This window comes from Euprymna scolopes, chromosome 2 (assembly GCF_053919585.1).
Source record: "Euprymna scolopes isolate OS-2025 chromosome 2, ASM5391958v1, whole genome shotgun sequence".
NCBI lineage: Eukaryota > Metazoa > Mollusca > Cephalopoda > Sepiida > Sepiolidae > Euprymna > Euprymna scolopes.
The window spans coordinates 21,698,130-21,718,465 of NC_136483.1; the positions used below are offsets into that span (position 1 = coordinate 21,698,130).

General features: G+C 34.7%; 1 protein-coding gene across 2 annotated transcripts in view; it reads left to right on the plus strand.

The window, feature by feature from the left end:
- Positions 1–20,336, plus strand: part of LOC145289698 (uncharacterized) — a 470,760-nt gene that overhangs the window by 171,448 nt on the left and 278,976 nt on the right. The window lies entirely within an intron of this gene.

Below are 20,336 nucleotides of genomic sequence, written 5' to 3' on the forward strand. Positions count from 1 at the left end.
CCTTTTTTTAATATCCTTTTATTTTCCAAATTTTAGTAAAAATATTGAAAATGAGGCAAAAAAAAAAAAAAAAAAAAAAAAACATCGATTAGAAATTCTTTGGGAGATAAAATGTATAGATGAGATTGATGTTTTTTATTTTTTTATTTTATTTTTTTATTTATTTTATTTTATTTTTTAGTGAAAATTTTCCGGTACTTATGCAGAAAAAGTACCGTTCTGAAATAAGAAATAATAACGTTATTTAGAAAGCCGTTCATAACATGTGGAGAGTAACTATTCTATACTTTCACCAAAAAAATAATTATGCATAGAAGATACCGTGTAGTATGCATCGATAATGTCTGATGGTTTCATAAAGTTAACAAATCGATTGAATTGTTTTCGTCTGTTAACTTGAATTTCATTGCCTAAGCATTTCGACATATCCCGGCATTTACGTTATCTGCCGGACAAACTCTGATGAAACGGGTCTCAGTATCTTCTCTGCATAAGTACCCAAATCTCTTTATCTTGGTGTTTATTTACAGAGATTTGACAAGTTTTGAACAATTTCTATTTGCCTCCAATATTTCCAAAACCTATTATATCAGAAATATTGATCAAAGTTTTTTTCTTGGACTTTATATCTATTGTAGATGGATTCTTTTTCCGTTTCACAAATTTTGATTAACTTACGGTAAAAATGACCTGATATTAAGAAATGCCGATTTTTTTCCTTTAACTCGTAGAATCGTCAATTACACAAACAGTTTTATCATACAAAAACGATGACAGAATTTAAGAAGCAAAAAAATCTTTCAATAGGGATTTGTCTACATTGTACTTAAAATCGGCAATGTTGTAGTTAGCTGGGAAGTAGCCCTGTGATAAAATCGAGGCAATAAATTAATTTGGTTTTAGTGATTTTCAGTGGGTATTTATCTTTTTTACGGTAAGTTTACAACAATACATGGTAACAATTTTCAGTAAAGAAAGTTGTTTTATTTAAAGGATGCTTAGACATGAGAAAAATCCAGGTTGTCCTCGACGGTCATATAGCTAAACAGTATGATATAAATGCGGAAGTGCCCTAGGGGTCTATCCTTGGACCTCTATTGTTCCTGATATTTATTAATGACCTCCCGACAAAACTGCCTCTGAGATGGGTATATATGCTGATGACACTACACTCTATAACAGGCATGAGGGGAAAACAAATGAACACTTATCCAAGGAAGTGGCAGAAACACTAGAGGATGACCTCCAATCTGTAGTGGAATGGGGACATAAATGGATGGTCACATTCAATGCTGCCAAGACTAAACTGGTTTCCTTCAATAATTACAAGAAACTTTCTCTGCCACCAATAGCAATGGCCAGTGACTCCCTGTCTGAGAGTACATCTTTCAAACTGCTTGATCTAACGTTCACAGGAAACATGAGCTGAAAAAATTATATTGAAAACATTGCCAGGGCCGCTGCGAAAAAGGTAGGCTCTCTCTACCGTGCTAGAAAACTACTGACACCTGAAAGTATCCTGTACCTCTATAAGGCCACCATTCGCCCATGTATGGAGTATTGTTGTCACATTTGGGCTGGTGCATCTGCTACTAGTCTCTCGCTCCTAGACAAGGTTAAAAAAGAGTCGCCAATCTGATAGGCCCTGAACTGTCATCTAAGCTTCAGCCTCTGTCCCATCGATGAAACGTTGCATCCCGCTGCTTGTTCTACAAGTATTTTAATGGTGAATGCTCTGACGAACTGCAGACACTTGTGCCCCCACGACGTAGACACCCTCGACAAACCCGACAGGCAGCTAAATCCCACCCCCACACAGAGATAGGGATCTCTGTGTGGAGGTGGGATTTAGCTGCATTTAGATGTAAAAGATCTTTCTACTCCAGCAGTTTCTTCCCCAGAACCGCTAGACTCTGGAATTCCATTCCAGTTTCCTGCTTCCCTAACTGTACTGACATGCAGAAGTTCAAGTGCAACGTGAACCGACATCTTGCTGGCCAAATCCCTACATAGTGCCCCAGTAATTGCTGCCCCTGATAGTGCCTTGTTTGGGGTGAAAATGTAATAAAAAAATAAATAAAAAAACTGAGTGACAATTACTTTGACTACGGAAAAGACAGTAGTCCGAAGATTCTAAATAATATGGAGAACATCTACAGAATACCAACATCAATATATTACATATGAATGAGTCGTTAATATTTGAAAATATATATTAGCTACGGACACTTGTTTTATCATTATACGACTCGTAAACGCAGCTGAACCTAGCAGGGATCGAACTTACTTCGAACCCTAACTCCCTGAATACGAAGAATATACCACAATTTTAATAATTGTCATTTATTTGTTTTGCACTGATGAGTCGTATAATATATTTCAGTGTACACACGCACACACATATTGCTTCCTATCTAAGGATAATAAAGCCCAATATACATTACGGTAATGCATTCCGCACGTAAAAGTACCACATGCAAAACAACAAATAAATGACAACTATATATATATATATATATATATATATATATATATATATATATATATATATATATATAGTGATGGGACGATTCCAAAATTTCCCCGATTCCGATACAGTTACCGATTTCAATTGTTTATAAACTCTAAATATTTAACTATGAAGTTATTTTTCCACAATTATAGTAAAAACACATGTTAAATCTGCAGATATTTTGTAAAGCGTAAAAAATACACTTGTAAGCGATGATCTATCGATTTTAGTTTAACTATTAATTAAAAATCAATAAATATTTATTTTTTCTCGTTACTATTAGCAGTGGGAGATTTTGCTTTTAACAGAATTAAATTTTAAGAAATTAAAAGAATCGCTTTTGGAATCGGAAAGTAAGTACTAATTTTTCTGATACCCCTAAAAGTTCCGACACTAATAAATATATATATATATATATATGTTTGTGTATGCATTGTTCATATTCTTTATATAAGTAAAACAAATTGCGGGTGAAGAGTTTAAAATTTCAATTCAACGAAAGTTTCAATCAGAGATAGCCTCTGATTTTATAAGTAATACGTTTATTTTAATAAAAAGTTTATTGCAACGATTTTAATTGTTTTGTATACAGGGTGTCCACAAAGTCTGGCTATATTATGTAGCCAGACTTTGTGGACATCCTGTATTTCAACTATTGCATACTTTTTCACACTAATGTATAAACACGTGTTCATATCGAAGTCAAATGGTGTAATTATTGATTCGCAAGTTCCTACTGAAGTATACCTCATTCCGGACTTTCACCATGGATTTTTTTTGGGGGGGAGGGGGGTTACCATCGGCTCGATATCCTCTAGACTGTATTTCAACTCACCGTATACTCTACAAGGATTTAAATTGTTGAACCTCTAAAGTTTGGACTACTTTTATTTTATATTTATACTAGCTTGACGTTCGCCGTTGTCTGGGCGTATAATACGCTTAAACATAATTTAATAAGATTGCGTATGAATTATTATAGAACCACTCCTTTATTGATTCTTATATAATACTAGGAATAATTTGCCCGGTCGACTAATTCACACAAAATAAAAAAGTAAATAAAATAATGATGCCGGTCATCAAATTCCGTCTGTGTTTGTTTACAATATCACGTTAGCGAATTTGAGCTTGACGATCTTAAAAATAGTCTTTCTTTAGTCAAGAATTTTTATCGGTTAAGCTTACACCGGTGTAATGTAAAATATTCCCCTGTAAAAGTTCTTTGTCTATAAGAGAAGAAATACTTCGAATTTATTCGGTTTTCGATACTTATCGGAGGAATTTGAAAAAATAAAATCTAAGAACACTGCCAGAAATATAAATTACCTTTGTGTGAAATCTGCAAAAGATAGTTTCCGAAACGGCTGAACCTATGATGAAGGAACTCTCCCCCCCCCAAAAAAAAATCACACACACACACACACACACAATGACTTTATATATATTTTTTCACTGTTCATTTTTTGTATGGCTTTACATTTCTCTCCCCATGTATTTCCCCCACTCTTCTATATATGTCTCCATTTATCTTCTCTTTTTTTTCTGTCTATACTATTAACATTTTTTCTACAATATATTCTCTCATTTCGAAGCTAATATCTTATGTAGTGGGGCAGGTTATCTCAATATTTCATAAGAACCTTTCACTTAGTGATACAAGCACCAAGTGAAAGATTGTTTCAGCAATCTGCTCTACTATATGCCAGCTTATTTGTGAATACGAGAACCGTTCCAAAAGTAAGGTCTCCTATTTTTAATTCAAAAACTAAAACGTTAAAGAGCTACCAAGAGGTTGAATGGTTCCATTAAAACGAGTGATCTTTTATGCTCCAGAATTTATTTTTCTAACATAGTCACTGTCATTCTCAATGCACGTTTGTCAGCCTCTTTTGATACTTCGGCTGTAAAAGTGCTTTGTCACTCAAATTTCTGTCGCCACTCTAAAATCGATGAACCATCTCCTAATTCTGCTAACATTAACTAGATTGGCTTCGTAAACGTTTAATAGGCGCCGGTGAATGTTTAGTCCAATTTTTTTCTGCATGGACGAATTCAATGACACATCTCTGCTTCTGATGCACGTCCAAGTCAGGGTTTTTCTTAATCTCATACCGTCAATATCTGCAACAGATATGAAACTTTAAGGCCATGAGTTCAATTATCATAACAATGCAATTTACAGTCCTCTCTGCTCCATTCAGAAGGAATTGAAAAAATAGAAGGCATTATTACTAGAACATCTCTCGTATTTTCTCTTTTGATGAGAAGCTTTTGGCTTCGAAATGCCATCGCCTAAAGAGGTATATTTTATCGGCTTTTCCTTATTTATCTGGTGTAATAGCTTCATTTAACTTTGAATTCTAATTTTATTTTATACACATGACTGCGTATGTAGTTCGGAAGCATTCGTTTATTTAAACATAAGACATTTTGAATCTATTTGATCTAGTGACCACTCTCTCCAAACTTCTATCATTAAAGCAAATGTCTGATAAAAGCTTTCGAGCTTTCGACTAGTTTTACTCCTCTTCGATAAACTAGTATGCATGTCCTTTGATCAAATACGATAATAACAAATAAGATCTTTTCAAGGAAAGGGGGGGGCGTGAGACAAATTGCGTGACGTAATTCAATTGTAATCGCACTTGGACGTCTTTATGGATAATTATTGGTTGGAAACTATTCTGGTTCAATAGAAACATTTAAAGGTGTGAAAACGTACGTTTATTATAACTACTAACGCATTCTTCTTGCCTTGCAGAATTTATTTCCTTATAATTGTACGTTCTTACATTATTACACATTGTACTCTCCTTCAATACGAAACGTCTTCCTGGTAGTGTGTGCTGATATATATATACTAGCAAAAGTACCCGTCATTGACTGGATTCAAAAACAGACTCAAAAATGGACTCTGATTTATGAAAGTATGATAGGTTATGAAAAGGAAGGGTTGTAAATTTGGGTTGAATTTGGGGGAATCAAAACCAAAGCAAAATATGATGAAAGTAAAAATAAAATAGATAAACCCCATAATTTATTATACTATACCTGTTCACACTGAAACACTTATCACAATATCCTGTGGATCTATATTAAAAAACCTTGTTAAACTTTGTGACATATTTCCATTCTATGGAGGTCAGGCGCGAACGAACACCCCATAATTTTATTATACCATATTTCTTCAAACTGAAACATAATTATCAAAGTATACTTACAGATAGATATGAAAAGTCTTTATTAAAGTTTGTGCCTATTTCCATTCTATGGAGGCCAGGCGCGAACGCAGACCCCACAATTTTCCATACCATCCTTATTTAAGTTAAAACATACTTATCAAAGTATTATTATGTACATCTATATCAAAAACACTTGTAAACGTTTTTTTTCTAATTTTTAAATTTTTTATTTCCATACTTTGTGGACCAGGCACGATGCAGACCCCACAATTTTAATGAACCACTGTTCTGCCAGATCAAACATACCCATTCCTGTGTCTCGATACATCTATCATTATATGTAATAATTTTTTTTAAATAATCAACCATATAGGAGCCTATTCGTGACCAGACACACACACATACATTCAGCTTTATATATATATATATATATATATATATATATATATATATATATATATATATATATATATATATGCTGTGTGTGCAAAATCAAGACTTCAAGACAAGGTGTTGATGGCAACAAAAAGTGTATTTCATTTTACCATCAACACCATGTCTTGATTTTGCACACACAGTATATTAATGCTCAATTATGAAATGTGATAATTTTGTAGCTTAATCCTTAAGTCAACCATTTTTTGCTTAAAACCTATTGGTATATGAAAAGTTACTGAATTAAACGAACTCAGTATATTACATATACGTCTATATATTAGCAGGAAGACCCGACGTTATCCAGGATTGAATGGGGATCAACAAATGCTCCACTTTCCCATACATGTATTAATATCAAAATCGGTGAAATCGACCTTTTTTTAAATTTTTTATAATCAAATGGATTAATTGCCTGCCCTAGTTAGTGACCATCTCCTGCAGTGTACTGCGAGGAAGCCTTACATGTCTCTCACCGCAGTGACTTCATCTATAATACACTGTAGTCTATATTGCATGGTAGCGAATTTAGTGTTGATTTTATAATTCGGAACTAATGCTTTCATTTAAAGTTTAAAATGCAAAAGTCAAGTATCATGGTTCAATTGTGCTCTAAACAGAAACATTCATTTCGAAGGCGTTTTTGTCTTATGTACAGTTGATGTTCTAGACTGGGCTTTTCTGTTTGTGCGGTGATAAAAATTATCAAATGCACTTGCTATGTTACGTTGTAGTGTTAACGTTGATCAAAATCGAACTTTCTTCTTTAATCGATTTTTTTTCGATTATCGATACTTATCAGGCGCATTCCGATACAAATCCCACGTAAGAACACTCCCATACACATCAAATACGTTCGTGTTAAATGTAAAACAAATCCGCCCAGCCGTTACCAGTCCATAGAGAACGAACACGCACACAGTTTTTTTTTTAATATATAATAGTACATAAATATTTTTTTGTTCTAACTCTGTCGAGTTAGAACAAAAAAAAATGGTCTCGTTCGTGTCGTAGTCAATCCTCAAAGATTAAACAAAATACTGATAGAAACGCACCCAATCAATGTCACTAATCACACGAAAATATAATGTGCTTACAGTATTTTGTTTAGTTTAATTACCTAACTATACCAGATTATGAAAATTTTCAAGCTATTTATTAGTCAGTTTTTTTTTAATCCTTAAGATGAGAAAGTTTTCAAAGTTTGATGGCTTTTTTTTTTTATTACACTTAGTTTTTTCACTTGGAACTCTGGAGTAGATTTACGAATTTTAAAATAAAATATAATTTCATGGAATTTTATCAAATTTGATTTGATCTTTACTTATTCAGTACCATTTAAAAGATAAGATCGTCATCCTTACTCTTGATTGGTCCTAAGATAATAGTCTAGTGTTTCAATTGAAATTCTGCTCTAGAACATATTTTTCTACGAAGTCCATACTATTCTTGATTCAGACGCATGTCCATGACAGGTTTGCTTTCTTAGTCTCCCACCATCAATATCTGCAACAAAGATGAAACTTTTAGGTCGTGAAGGCATAGGGTCAGTTAGAACAATGCAATTTGCAATCCCCTCTGATCCATAAGTGCAGAAAAAATAGGAGGTATTACTTTTGGAAGGCATCTTTATAATATACAATGTAGAGTAGAAATTGAACCTCGTTTAATTTCGCTAACCTCTTAAGCCTCATTCAGCTAATCTTGCCCTTTAGTTCTTCATTCAACGCGTGATGTTTTCTATAAATAAGGAAGTATTGCCGTTTTCTGGGTCGGAATTAATCCATGTAATACTTATCTTTGGTTCTTTCTTTTTTTTACATTGAACTAATATTATTTATTTAAAATAATAGCTCTTTATATCAAGTGGTTTTATGCCTTGTCAGTAGCGATTCCCGTAAAATAAAACAAACGTTTAAAATATCTATTTATCTTCAAAATCTGTTCAGAAGACTAACTCCCAGGCTTTGCATTCTCTCCTTGAGAAAGCCAGCGGCATTAATCGTAGGCGGGTTGAACCAGCTTCCCCCAAAGGAGGAAGTGTCTAAGGAATGTCATATTCACAAGCGGTCTCCAGTATTAAGTATTTTCCGGTTAGGATACGTCATATTTTTGCAGTTCTTGCAGGATGGTGTCGACATCCACTTACATATAGCGTCCGATATTCCCAAATGGTCACCCATCTGGTACTGATCAGGCTGTACGTTACTTAACTTCGATGATCTAATGAGAATCGGCGTATCAATGTGATTGTGCTGTATATTTTGAGAATTTATTACTAATCGTCCTAGGAGATGCCGACGGGGCTGTCCAGATACTTTTTGCAGGCCACAGTGCTCCTCCTCTGTGGCACTGGTTCTCCGATCCCACTTTTCGACCCTTGTGTCACATCTTTCGGCCGTGGGAAGGAACTAACTACCCAGCCTAACATAGACGTGCAACTTTCCTTTACTTTATTAACACAATTGTGGTATATCTTGTAATAGACTGCTGTTTGACTCCTTGTGATAGCATTTTCAACTGATATTTCGTTTTCTATATTTTACAAATAAAACCTCATACCTTTCCTCTGCCAACCTATTAACATTCGCCGGGGAAGAGGGTGGGGGAACTCGGTGATTTTAAAAGCGAAAAGCAGTTTGTGAAAATTCTTTTTGATTTCACATCTTCCAATATTCTTCAAAGGGAGATAATTAATCTCTTAACATTTGTACATATCAAAGAAACGAGCAATGCATTGCGTATGTATTTCGTATTTAAGAAACTTGTCTATTTACTTCATATAGTACATGAATAAAAAAAATTATCTATCTCTTTGTAAAAGGAACTTTATCTGTAAGTTCGTTCCCTATGAACTCGGAAACGACTAGGCTGACTTTTTAATTTCACACGAAGATACATGATGAGTCTGGGAGTGTTCTTACGTAGGTTTTGTATTGGAATGCGTCTGATAAGTATCGATAATTGAAAAAATCCGATCAAAGAAGGAAGTCCGATTTTGACCAAAGTTAATACTTTTGTACAAACTAACATGACAAGTGTATTTAATTTTTATCACCACACAAGCAGAAAGGCTTAGCCTATACAATCAACTGTATACTCTTTTATAAACAGGGGCGCGTTCAAACCGAATGTTTCTTTTTAGATCACAACTGACGCGTGATACTAGACGTTAGTGCGTTAAACTTTAATTCAAGTGATTCAAAAATAATTTCATAATATCAATAGTTGGTTCTTTTAGAAGCACGTTCGAAATGAATGTTTCTTGAAATAAAATACGCATCATGTGCGATTGAAAGTCAAATCGCATCGTAATATTTAGGAAAATAAACAAATATTTTGCTTGTTTGAAATTTATCACAAATATATTTCAGAGGTATACTCCATCTTCAGTGTGTTGGTTTTTATTTTCTTTTTCTTCTTTCTTGCCATGTTGTAAAGTTGGAGAAAGAAGTCTGTTTGTAAAGAGCCGCGCGTTGTTACTAGCGGTTGTATCTTGAAATGTTTGAATTGTGCGTAGGCAACGCGAGAATAACGCCAAGGATGAGAGTTCATATATAAACGTTGTTTTAATTTGAATAAAATAAAATACGCATAAAGTGCGCTTGAAAGCCAAATCACAACGTAATATTAGGAAAATAAATATTTTACTTGTTTGAAATTTATCACAGATATTTCAGAGGTATACTCCATCTTCAGTGTGTTTTGTTTCTTTTTTTTCCTTTTCTTCTTCCTTGATATGTTGTAAAGTTGGAGAAAGAAGTATCTGTTCTTTTTCTTTTCGGAGCCCAGTGAAAATACAGGAGAACCATTCGTCGCTCTTCATAGCTAACTCAAATTCAACCGTATAACGTTTTTTTTTTTCTTTTTTTTAAGGTATAATAAGTACACACACTAATATATATATATATATATATATATTAGTATAGTATTAGTATTATATATATATATATTAGTGTGCGTGTATGTACTTTGTAGACTTCTTTAGTCTACAGAGTAACAATGACCTAAATGTTTATTTTTCTTAATTAGTTTCTGTACTTTTTTCTTTTTTACCCATTTTCGATTTCAATGCATTTCTTTTTTTTTTCACCTTTTTACTTGGTGACTGCAGTCTTTCAATAAGGTTTCGATTATTTTTAAGTACCTTATCCTTGAGTCAGTCAAGCAAATTCTATGCCATTAAGAACCTCATGTTTAGTATGACCCATTTGTCAATTTTGCTGTTGGCACCTTCATCAGAAAATGGTTTCCTCCATTCCCAAATAACTAATATATATATATATATATATATATATATATATATATATATATATATATATAGCAATAGTAACAAAAATATAGCATTCAGATTATTTAAACTTGTTTTCTGTGTTATTGGTGTCATCTAATTTATTTAAAATTGTTTTTTATGAACTTTGTTTACAAATATGTGTGTGTACGTGTGATAATGCTTTTTGTTATTTTGATCAACTAAAACATGTGAAAATAAAAACTTTGACAAGACTAATGCATCTTGACTCACTATGATCGGAAGTTTAAATCTACAGAGAATAAACAGCGCTATCACTTTCTCTCTATCTCTAATGTTTGCCCTTCCCTTGCCCGTTCCTTTTTCTATATCGATTGATCTTATCCAATACACACGTATATAATAAATAGAAGATCGATTATGTGCGTATACCTGCATTATATCTCCAGAAACATTAAACCAAATCTTATGATAGTTGGAACGGGGATTCGATGTAGCGGAATGGCTAGCATAGGAGATATGTGATATATATATTGTGCACAAACATTATATATATATATATATATATATATATATAATGATGATGAAAGTAATGTTCCAACGTAATGAAGAACCAAAATTATTTATACTAGCCGGACCTGTGGAAATTCCACAGTCGCATATTTCATATATAATATATTTCATATATAATATATTGCTGCTGGACATTCAGTGGATGGTCAGCGTGAATGAAGACCCTGCACTATTATTGCAGCCATTTTGTTAAAACTTTAAAAGTATTCTTTTAATCTGCTTAATGTAGTGTTAGAATATATCAGGTCATTCTGGTTTATCTTCAATATTCTTATAGAAGTACGTGACATATTTCCATTGTATTGACACCTGGCGCGAATAGAAACTCCACGATATCATTTCATTTAGACAGAACAGATACAGCTCTTGGATCCTAGCTAGAAGACCAAAAAGGTATATTTTAGTTTCATGTTTAACCCAAAAGCGACATCATTTTATTTATTTCACATTGCGTCTTCCATGATCGGGAGATCCTATTTATTAAAAAGGAGAATAGGTGATAACATACAACGAATATTAAATTAGCGTGTTTTTATTCTAATTTCATGTGTGTTATCACATTTTTATGCGTACGTTAAACGTACTACGTTATTAATATGTAGATATTCATTAACGTTTCGTCTTTATTTCGAGACTTCCTCGTAAAGATTGATTTGAAGAATTAAATACAAGACAAACACACCAAATTTCGAATATTTTACCTGTACTTTATTTCTTCAAATTAATCATTTTGCGGAAGTCATGAAATTATGATAAAACATTGATGAATATGAATTTTTTTTCATTTTTTATCTGTTGCGTTCCTGCAGCATTTTTTTTTCGGTATTCTACATTGCTAGCAGCCTTCTTATACGCAAATATTTGTTACCAGCTATGCTTCAAGCAAACTACTTTTGTCTTACGTGTGTGTGTGTGTGTGTGTGTGTGTGTGTGTGTGTGTGTGTGTGTGTGTGTAGATTGGTTGTAATTAAAATGCAATGCAAACAAACATTTTAATATTTATTTATTTGCGGACTATTATCCTCATCTTCATAGTTCACCACGTTTCGGCCAACTCGTCCGCTGGTCTTCTTCAGGTAATTAACCGCAACGAACTGTATTTCCAGTAATTACTGCCTTTCATAGTTGTCTCACCACGTTTTGGCCAACTAAACCTCTGGTCTGCCTTGAGCAGAATTGAAACCGTCATCTTTAAACAATGCTCACCTGGAACCGTAGAGATTCAACGCCTCTATCCACTGTGCTACGGGCCCCGAAAAAAAATAATATATAAACCTTTTGCTTCTCACTTAAAAATATTTCAGATTCCTCATTATACCGATGCTTCTACTGTAATAAAATTGATTTTAATATTTGTACATGCGTATCAGCGCATCTGGCTATGAATATCAAACATTAAAAAACAGTTTCTTCAATAAGATCGGGAGAAATTGGCAAAAAATATTGTCTGTATCGCGCTGATGAAGACTCGTGGAACCAAAAATTCGGATTTAAAAAATCCTATATCCTATTATCCAATTTTATAACGAGATTTCAAATAGAACATGATGCTAAAGCAATTCTTAAAGTGTGAATGATAAGTGTTTTTTATCTTTTTTTTTTTTTTTTTTTTTAATCTCGCTAACTCGTCCCGCAAGACACGCACTGACGTGTTTTATACGAGTGTCGTTCCAAAGCTAAAGCCTCCTATATATTTTTAATTCAAAAAGTTAAGCGTTACAAAGATGGAAGTAGTACAATTAAACGAGTGAGTTTTCTGTTCTCAAATGTACTTGTCTACGTAGTTACCACCATTCTCAATGCACTTTTAGAAATTCAATGCCACATATCTGCTTCTAACGCACGTCTATGACTGGTTGCTTTCTTAGGGTCTCACACCGTCAATATCTTCACTAGAGAGAAAACTTTCAGGTCCTGAATGCATAAGATCAGTCATCATAACAATTTAATTCACAATCCCCGCTGATCCATTCGGACGGAATAAAAAAAATGGAACTTTCCTCGTAGATAAGAAATCTAAGATTATTTTCTACTTTGTATATTAATGTATTTTTCGTCACATATCAAGTAAATAAACTTTTGTACAAGGTGTGTGTATGTGTATTTTTTTCGAAATGTCAACATTTCATCTTTAATCTTCCTAGAGTGGTCTTAGGTATTGACAAATAATATATTAACAAGACACTTAAAAATGGTTTCTTTCCCCACCTCCACTTGGTTGTTTTCCCTTATCGAACAGATAGAACAAGAATTCATTTTTCAATGTGGAAAGAAAACTAAGTTTTATAAAAGTTTTTTGTCTCGGTTCAAAATCGATCAGATGATGCATTACAAATTGTACTTGCCCGGCATTGCCCGGGATGCAATAAAATCAGTTTTGTTTAAATTTATTTTCCCGCACATTTTTAAACGTACACACCACTTGCTGTATTCTGCAATTTAAAAACGAGTTGCTGCAATATTTTTGATATAGTTAGGAGGGTATGATCACCAAATATTTTAAGGTTCTACTTAGACACTGGCAATAGAAACTGACGAATCAAATCAAGCCACGTTCTGCTGGCAACCAATCAGAAACCAGGATTGCTCCATAAAAATATTGAACTTTTTACCATTCCAGCACATAATTTTTTTGTGTCAACACAAGAAAGATCTTTTGCTTTTTGCCTGCAAAATTATAAAATCCAGGACCGGTACAGAACAGCTACCCACTTAAAATTCTTCATCTTGTACAGAATAACTACCCATCGGCAACTCTTCTGAAATTAAACCTGGCTTACAATTCAAGACAAGTTATTCCCCTTTGTGATTTTATGTGATTTAACTATTTTTAATTATTAGTGGTCTTTGTCAAATTAAGTAATACAATCAATATACTACACTCTGTACTGTTTGCACTATAAAACTTGCACACTGTAAAATTTACTCCTACAAGCACAACTTCTGAAGTAATTCAATTTCATAAAAGCTCGAGTTGTCTAGTTTCAAAATTAGTTGAATTTTGCGGTATATGAATATCCTAGCAAGTAGACCCGACGTTGTCCGGGATTAAATGAGGGTCAGTAAATGTTCCGCTCTCCCCATACTTTTATTTCCATCGAAATCGTTGAAATCGCCCCCCCCCTTTTTTTTTAAATCAAATCAAGTAATTGCCTACTTTAGTTAGGGACCTCCCCACCCAGGGTACTGGGAGGAAGCTTCGCATGCCTCTCCGCAATACATTGTAGTCTACATTATAGTGTAGAGAATCTACTGTTGATTTTATAAAATTATCCGTAAGTAATGCCTTCACTTAAAGTTTAAAATGCAAAAGTCAAGTATCATGGTTCAATTGTGTTCTAAACAGAAACATTCGTTTCAAACGCGCCCCTGTCTTATCATAAAACTGACTTTTGATTTTATGGAATTATTTATACTTAATTACTTGAATTAAAGTTAAATGTACAAAAGTCAAATATCATGTTTAATTGTACTCTTAAAAGAAACCTTCATTTCGAATACGCTCCTGTCTTATAAAAGAATCTACAATTGATTTAATAGGCTAGGCCTTTCTGATTGTGCGATGATAAAGCTTCTCAAATGAATTTGTGATGTTAGATTTTATGGAAGTGTTATATTTGATCATAATTGGACTTTCTTTTATCGAATTTTTTTCCATTATCAATATTTGATACTTATCAGATGCGTTCCGATAACAAAACGCACGTGAGAACATTCTCAAGAGCATCAAGTACCTTCGTGTGAATTTTCAAAAACATGAAATCAGCAATTTCTGAATCCATGGGGAACGAAAACACAAAGTGTGTGTGTGTGTATGTATGTATATATATATATATATATATATATATATATATATATATATATGCATGTATAATATTTTCACAAAATAAAGACAATAAAAATGAGCATCATAGTGTGTATTTTCATATTCGTTACAATTGTTTCGTGACCGTTCGACAATTTCAAACATTGTCATTAAAAATATTCTAAAATAGCCACTCTTCAAGCGGTGAAATACGCTATTTATACATATATGAACATATTTCTAATCTCTATTTTAGAGAGCAAGCAGTTGGATCTACGTATAATGTTTTTAGTTTATTTTCCGTTAACGTTATATATGTATATTTGCATTAAGAACTTTCATTATTTTAAATAAAAAGAACAAGAAATGCAGTTTAAATTTCAAACTAAATTCAACATGGCGCAGATTAAGCACATAGATAAGTTTACTTAACCGTAGAAACTTCTTTCAATGCGATAAGAATTCAACTCTATAAGTGAAGATAAACAAGGAACTTTAACTTAGATTTTGAAACAGAAAAGAAGGATCATCGGCCGTTTACCATGTAGCTCTCCCGGAGACTTAAAAACAGAACAGCTGTTAAGTCCATGGCTCTCCAGCAGGAAACACTAATCCCCAATAACAAAATATAGAAACAATCGAGTTAATATTTCACTAATATACAATTTAAAAAAAAGTAATATAATCTATATTAATAACTAAATAACAATAAGTATAATAATACTATTAAGAAGTGTTCTTTGATATGTTAGCATATAAAATTACGTCTGTATAAAGATGCACGTAAAAAGTGTAAGTGCATTTTTGTATCGGTCAAGCAAATAAGTGGAAGGAAACATCTCCATACAAATCTACACACACACACACACACACACACACACACACACACACACACACACACACACACACACACACACACAACGTTTCCCAGAATAACTAAATATTATAAAGATATCTTTGAACTCTTTAAGTGCCAAGTAGGTGAACCAAAAATACTTAAAGGAAATCAAAAATATTATGCTACTGTGAGAAACGGGTTCCTAATCTTTTTAATTTTATCAAGATTCGAATTTTTCAACTTTCTTTCTTTTTCCACCTCCCTCTCTCTTTTATTCCCACCTCCCTCTCTCTTTTATTCCCACCTCCCTCTCTCTTTTATTCCCACCTCCCTCTCTCTTTTATTCCCACCTCCCCTCTCTTTTATTCCCACCTCCCCTCTCTTTATTCCCACCTCTTTCTCTTTCCCACCTCTTTCTCTTTCCCACCTCTTTCTCTATCCCACCTCTTTCTCCATCCCACCTCTTTCTCCATCCCACCTCTTTCTCCATCCCACCTCTTTCTCTATCCCACCTCTTTCTCTATCCCACCTCTTTCTCTATCCCACCTCTTTCTCTATCCCACCTCTTTCTCTTTCCCACCTCTCTCTCTCTCTTCTCTCTCTCTCTCTTTCCCACCTCTCTCTCTCTCTTTCCCACCTCTCTCTCTCTCTTTCCCACCTCTCTCTCTCTCTTTCCCACCTCTCTCTCTCTTTCCCACCTCTCTCTCTCTCTCTCTCTCTTTCCCACCTCTCTCTTTCTCTTTCCCACCTCTCTCTTTCTCTTTCCCACCTCTCTCTCTCTCTCTTTCCCACCTCTCTCTCTCTCTTTCCCACCTCTCTCTCTCTCTTTCCCACCTCTCTCTCTCTCTCTCTCTTTCCCACCTCTCTCTCTCTCTCTCTTTCCCACCTCTCTCTCTCTCTCTTTCCCACCTCTCTCTCTCTCTCTCTTTCCCACCTCTCTCTCTTTCCCACCTCTCTCTCTTTCCCACCTCTCTCTCTTTCCCACCTCTCTCTCTTTCCCACCTCTCTCTCTTTCCCACCTCTCTCTCTTTCCCACCTCTCTCTCTTTCCCACCTCTCTCTCTTTCCCACCTCTCTCTCTTTCCCACCTCTCTCTCTTTCCCACCTCTCTCTCTTTCCCACCTCTCTCTCTTTCCCACCTCTCTCTCTTTCCCACCTCTCTCTCTTTCCCACCTCTCTCTCTTTCCCACCTCTCTCTCTTTCCCACCTCTCTCTCTTTCCCACCTCTCTCTCTCTCTCTCTTTCCCACCTCTCTCTCTCTCTCTCTCTTTCCCACCTCTCTCTCTCTCTCTCTCTTTCCCACCTCTCTCTCTCTTTTTCCCACCTCTCTCTCTCTCTCTTTCCCACCTCTCTCTCTCTCTCTTTCCCACCTCTCTCTCTCTCTCTTTCCCACCTCTCTCTCTCTCTCTCCCACCTCTCTCTCTCTCTCCCACCTCTCTCTCTCCCCCCTCTCTCTCCCACCTCTCATTCTCTCCTCTCTCTCTCTCCATTGCTCTTTTTTCTTCGATTTTCTCCCTCGTGCATATACTTCAAATATCCCTTGTGCATCAATGCATCCACCCATTTTCCTTCCTTTTTATCCCTCACCCTCGTTCGGAGGTCCCAAGGGTGAAAAACATGAATATTACATAAATGCAAATTAAGCAAAAGTCAAATCGAGAAGGGGTTGGCATCTGGCAGGTACGACACTCATGGACGATTTGGCTTCTTTTTTCTTCTTCTTTTTCTTTTTTTTTTTTTTTTTTTTTGTCTTTCTTGAATACTGAATGTGATTAGTATTTCGCCTGACAATCGACTTCAGCTTCCAAAAGTCTAATTATGGCCAACTCAAATAACATGGAACCCAAGCCCAAATCGGTCCATGAATTCTGCACTGGAACTTTATGATCCATTTGCATGTCTCTGTTGATGTTTTCTTGATGGATTAGCCTATGTTGTACAGGTCTGTTCAGCATTTTGTTTCGCCGCCTTTTATCAGATTGTTTTTATTTTTCGTTGTTTAAATTTCTCCCTGACTTATTTTTTAAAGTACCGAGGTAAGTCTGGTGTAAGGCCATTACAAAAATAACCTTTACTTTATTCTAATGTATTCGTGATAATTCTTGATTGATTAGTTTGTGGCGTACAGGTCGTTTGCGGAAGTTTGTAACTCTCATTGAATTTTAGTTTTCTGACTTTTGTTTCTGTAAAATGTTTACCAGTTGAGATTGTGAAAGAACAAGTCCAACGATTGCAGGACCCTATTTGATTCCATTGGATTCCTAATTATTTTATTGACGTCTGTATACGTTTGATCCATAAAACTGCTTTGCAGTTATTTTTCTGCTCTGTTTTTTTAAATGCTTTCTTGAATAGGTTTTTATGAATGCTCAATAGGAACTTATTTACTTTAGATTTGAAAATGACTTCTAGTCAGCTGGGAAGCTACCAGATTACCCCCATTTCCCTTCTTTTGGGGGGAGCTGGTTTCCTCCACATGAAAAACGACCTGGTCACATTTTGCTTTCGTGGGGAAGCAAATAAATACCAATAAATAGAAAAAGCATTTTTTATATGAATATCAGGACACACAAAAAATTTATAGGAGAATAGATTTGCTTTAAATGATTTTATAAAATACTTGCTTTGAATAATAATACTTTTTAACGTTGTAACGTGTCGATATACACGTATTTTAACAATGCGATCGCCTAGTTCCTTAAATGTGCGTATAACGTCTATTGATCGTCTCTAGTGTTCATGTGAGTAGATATTTTTATAGCAGTGTATAACAACTATTGACAATGACAACTTACACAGACAGTCTTTACCAAACGGAAGGATAACGTTATCGGTTGGATCACCAGCAAAAGAAAGTCTGTATATTACTATTTTGCCTCTTTGACTTCCACGAGCGTCAAGTCCAAACCCTGGAGTAAATGACTTCCATCTATCTGCCTACGCGTTGGGTATCCAACAAATCTCTACGTATATCTCTTTCTCGTTACGTCATTAACTCAACGTGACCAAAGACACAAATCGGATGATCAACTTTAGTCACGCATTTTTTGTTTACGTTAACATTCTTTTCGCCAAGTTAACTTTTTTGCGAACTATTTAAAGATATTTATTCGTAAAAACCGTTCGCCTTGATAACATTTTTCTGTTTTTATTTTTACAAATATCAGTTATGATCATAATGATTGTCTAGCCACATTAGGGTTGCCAGGACCAACTATGTAACATTTAAACACAGTCGCTTTTTAATATGGGGATTATCCAGCTCAAAAGAAGAAATGGGGAGCACTCAGAATTCGAATAAAAATTGCCTCAGTGTAGAAATATGTTGCATTCACTGACCGGGCTAGAGAGTGTATTTCAAGTAGGTTTATAGCGTTTTTATTGCATTGGTTGATCAGTTTACACACCATTTGATTTTGTTTGGGTATATCCGCTTTTCCCATTTCTTATTTTACACAATATATCTCTCTCGTTTATCACATCTTATTCTTCCTTTCATAAACCATAGTTTTAAATTTCAAGCTTGATTTTATGACGTGATTGTCAAATATTGAACTGTAGTCTTATCGCAGACACTAGACACATTTTATTTGTGCAAGTTTTTTTTTTTTTGACAACACTGTATTAAAATAATGATTAATGGTTTTTGGAAAACATTTCAACGAATCAAAATTCTTAAAATATTGAACTTTGCGAATTTGCCCCTCGACATGGATTTTCTTTTCTTTTTTTTTTTCATATGAAAAGTTTCCTTTTTAACATCTTAAAAGAAGGTCGAATTAATTTCTCTTTAATAAGTTTGTCAAAATAGCAATAAAACGAGCATGCTTCATTTGCCATCTAGAGAAAAGGGGGGTGAATTTTACACGAAAGAGGATACAATGGTCAAGCACCTTTTCAATTTTGCCATTACATGCTATGTCGCTGGTGCATTTACGTCTCCTTGAAGTCTATTCTAAGGTCTAATTTAATATAAATGTATATTTGCGCATGCGTGGAGGAACATTCTACGTCTACTTACACTTAAGTTTCAATTTTTTAAAATTTTGACCTTATCAGCTATTTTTGCCTGCTAAAAAAACAAATTTCTTTCTGGCTGAGAAGGAAATCCCTCTACGATTCAATCTATATCGGCAGCAAAACAGTTTCTGGTAATGTCTGCATAGACCTCATTTTGGTGCAGGAATGAATAGTAGTCCTGAAAGAGATCATAATGCCCATTAAGGAGATTTGTACGCCAAAACTAATTTTTTTTTTTTTTTTGTAAAGAGGGTAGGTATTTACTTCCTTTCTACTACAGGAAGATGAGACACAAGGTCGGAAGGTAGGGAGAGTCAAGCCAGTGTCCCTAAAGGAGAAGCGCTTTGACCTTTCAAAAATTACTTGAGCAATCCCATCAGCATTTCCCAGTAAGGATCCCTCGGCAGTATGCAGTAAACTTTCTCTGCTCTAAAGATGAGAGGTAACGACCTGGGTGGGTGGACCTCTTAAGACTACCCAGAACTATAGCCCATCCCAACAGATGCACGGTCATTCTCTACTAAAAATTCTTCAAGACTCTGTCAGACTGTTGAGGACGTATCCTCGACTGGTATGAATATAACCTACTTGGGCTGTGCATTGTAAAATGAGGACTCCCATTCGATCAGCAATATTGTCCTTTACCACCGAACTACAGCATTCTACCCAATCCTCCTCCTCCTCGTTTTTTATCACCTGTTTCTACTCTTCCCTCCT